The sequence below is a fragment of the Amaranthus tricolor genome, chromosome 14 (assembly GCF_026212465.1).
Source record: "Amaranthus tricolor cultivar Red isolate AtriRed21 chromosome 14, ASM2621246v1, whole genome shotgun sequence".
In the NCBI taxonomy this organism is placed as follows: domain Eukaryota; kingdom Viridiplantae; phylum Streptophyta; class Magnoliopsida; order Caryophyllales; family Amaranthaceae; genus Amaranthus; species Amaranthus tricolor.
In genome coordinates, this window is record NC_080060.1 from 17,508,605 (window position 1) to 17,512,073 (window position 3,469).

At 34.0% G+C, this 3,469-nt stretch overlaps 1 long non-coding RNA gene across 1 annotated transcript; it reads left to right on the plus strand.

The window, feature by feature from the left end:
* Positions 1–1,831: 1,831 nt before the first annotated feature.
* LOC130799581 (uncharacterized) lies at positions 1,832–3,042 on the plus strand. Its single transcript, XR_009039310.1, has 3 exons — positions 1,832–2,110; positions 2,244–2,379; positions 2,700–3,042. It is a non-coding gene; the product is annotated as an uncharacterized LOC130799581 (long non-coding RNA).
* Positions 3,043–3,469: the final 427 nt, after the last annotated feature.

Sequence of the window (3,469 nt, forward strand, 5' to 3'; positions counted from 1 at the left end):
GACCTTTACAATGGATGAGCCACATATATATAGAACTAGATTACATGATCAAAGCTAAAGAGAATACACGTCAAGTAACTACTCATAACGGTCATATAGCTCATGTGCAATACACGTGCCAATTAAAATACACAGAAACAGAACAAGGCTGCTGGTCCTTCTGTCAGCGTTCACCTGCTGACCGCACGACCTTCGCATCGATTTTCTGTGCACTTCCGGTGACTTTAAGGATGGTTCTTCGGTCATAACAGCAAGTCCCATGTGGAGAGATTCCAATTCTATCCTCCATGTCCTCCCATGACCTCTGGTTACGTCTGTATGGCTCCGTCAAGGTGGCCTGGTCATCGGTATTGGTTAGACTGAGCTGCTGGTCTGATTCTTATGTTGCTGTTGGTCTTCCTTGTGCTTCTGTTCTAGGTAATTATGTGCACTTCTAACATGGTTCTTGGACCTTTATGGCTAGGCCTATGTATATAGATGACGTCCCCATGATTGGTTAGGTCCAAATCTCCATGGTCAAGGCTTGGGTCATGCTGCAAGGTGGGCTGCTCGCTGTGCTGATCTGCTGCTGTTTCGTGGGTTGTATGATGTTATTTGCTGTGGGATGTGTTCTTGATCCTTGCTTTATGTTGTTTATATGTCCACTCTTCCACTTATTTCAAAGCTACCAAGGTCTTGAACCAATATGGTTCACTATCATAAATATTGTTGCCTTTTTGGAACACTTGTTTGGCAACTCCAATTATTAGGAGCTCTAACTTTTCATGCTAGCCCACCACAACCATGTTCATTTTGCTTAACTATTTATTGAACATGTAGTACTATCTTTGCTTTTGTATTACAACTTTATGTGGGGACACTTCAATTGAATACAAAGCCTTACCGCTTCTTGGATGATCATTGATTGAATAAACCCATGAACTTATATGTGTTTTGTTATTGTTTAATTTGGATATCTTATCATGAAGCTTATGATTTTGGTATGTCTTTCTTTTAGGATTTTTGTTATACGGCAATATGAAGATCTTTTGATTGTTTAATGTAGGTGCCATATGATAAATTTTATGTAGACAAGTATTCGTTGATAGCTTGTGATATATAATACATCGCAAATTTTGTGAATGTTCAATTTAGGTGTATTATTTTAAATTTAATTTCGTAACCTATAAGTGCAATTTGCTTGTTCAATTGACATGAGCTTGTGTACAGGCTATGACTGTAATTCTAGCAAGAATAATAGGCATTGATTTACTTTAAAATAATGAGATTGTATATAATTTAAAATAATAGGCATTAGTTTACTTTGAGAAAGAATAATGAGATTGTATATAATTTAAAATAATAGGCATTAGTTTACTTTGAGAAAGAATAATGAGATTGTATATAATTTAAATAATGACCTGAATGCACTTGATGCATTCAAGGGTGTAGATGATGTTAAAATATTTTGGGATACATTTTAGAGGGAGCGTTTCGAAGGTAAGTAGGAATGACAACTACCTACAACATTTTAAATGTTGGTTTATTTCAAAATTGTAAGACACTTTTTCAAAATACGCTAACTATTATTTTCAAACTCAAAAGTGTAACTTCGGAGCCGCGTATATGCAAATTATTATCGTCAAATTTAAAAGTGTAACTTGAAAAATCACGTACTACCACGCGACCCCACAACTGATTCAACTAGTAACCGTAAAAAGAGAGAATAAAGTTTCACTATTCATTTTTCCATCTAAAGAACAGTGAAATTTACTTTTAACTGTGTGAACAACACGTGTAAAATAGACGGTTTAGATCTTCCCTCGCTATTATTGTCTTTTCTTACGCATTACAACCATCACCAAATCCCAAAATCAACTACCCAGCAGTTCAGCTTCCCATTCCATCCATCTCTTCTCTTATCCAAATCTTCCTTAAATCCCGAATTCACCTAATCCCTATTCCTTCTGTTTTTCCTTATCTGCTCTTTCATACATCTCTATTTATTCATCTTCCCTGATTTTGTGGCATTTGATGATCTGAAGCCAAAAATGTGGAAAGCGTACGGTGCCAGATTGAAGGCACCATAATCTCCTTGGTTTCACTGCGATACTCAACATTATGTCTCCAGGTCTTTCTTCTTTTGAATTTTTTTGTCTATTTTAATCACATTGTAAATAATAATAGTTTTACTGGGTGTGATCGCTTTCTTCTGAACTAATGAATTTCTCAACTGAGTTGGTCTTTGTTTTTATCCGAATTAGAAAGTTAGAATTTTCTTTGAAAACTCAAAGAAATTCATGAATAAGATTTGGGTAGTTTCGGAGCAATTGAAGGATGGGGACAGTAAGAGTGACAGTTTTAATGGCGTCTTTGAGAAATTCACCATCTGCACAGTAGGTTAGTTCTAAAATCAACTTTTTTTCTTTGAAATTTCCTATTTCTTTTTTTTTTTTTTTAATCTCATATCTTTATTTGTTATCATAATTTTTGTAACAATGATCATAATGATCATTGATTTGTAGACCAGTGGTTCATATTTTTTTCAAGTTTCTTTTTGGATTTATTATGAATTTTGTGGACAGGCTTCTGGTGTGTTTTTGCTAAGATATGATTTTCTTCATTGTCATTGATACTGCTCTTCAAGTTGCATTGCTTGTGTTAAATGATTGCCAATTTGATGTGAACTGATTTTTTAATGTTATTGTGAATCGGTGCAGGATGAGAGGGAGATCGTGACTCAGAATCCTGAGGATACAGAATCTGATGTTGCACAATCAGTAATTGTTCATGGTATTGAAGTAATTGTAGAATTCAAAACTGTTGAACGTCCAATCGAACCTCTTGAATTGTTACTCTTTTTTGTTTAACGTAAATGTGAGTCTTTTGAATCGTTAGTCTCTTTTGTTTAACGTAAATGTGAGTCTTGTGTTAATGATCTCTTTAATTCTCTTTGTTGTTTTTACTATTTTGTGGGCTGTTTAAGTTCTACTATGTATTTGAGTAAAGATTTGTCCATCAAGATTACTATTTTATTCATAAATTTAGTTGTTTGTTTGATTCCTTGAATGGATTAATTATTCTTTTGCGTCGGGTCATTGTGCTTTTCCCCTCAAAATTTTTGTTTATTACAAATGTGGGTTTAAGAGGAAATTCTTGGTGAATATTGGTTTAATTTTGGGTTATTGTGGAATAATTTTGTTCCCTTGATAATTAGGTGGTTCTTTCGAATTTTTTTGGGTATTGAGTTGAGGGGAAAGAGTATTTTTGGTCTTAAGAACATTGATATTTATGCTGTTGGTGTTTCTCATTACTTTTGTGCATTCTTTTTACTATTTGCGTAATTGCGTATGGATTTTGCTATTTCATGCATATTCTTCAATTGCCAATGTGTGTCGTTGATTATGCTTTGGTTCTCTCTTTAAATTTGTTTATTGTTTTTACTATTTATGGGTTGTTAAAGTTCTACTATCTCTATTTAAGTAATCTT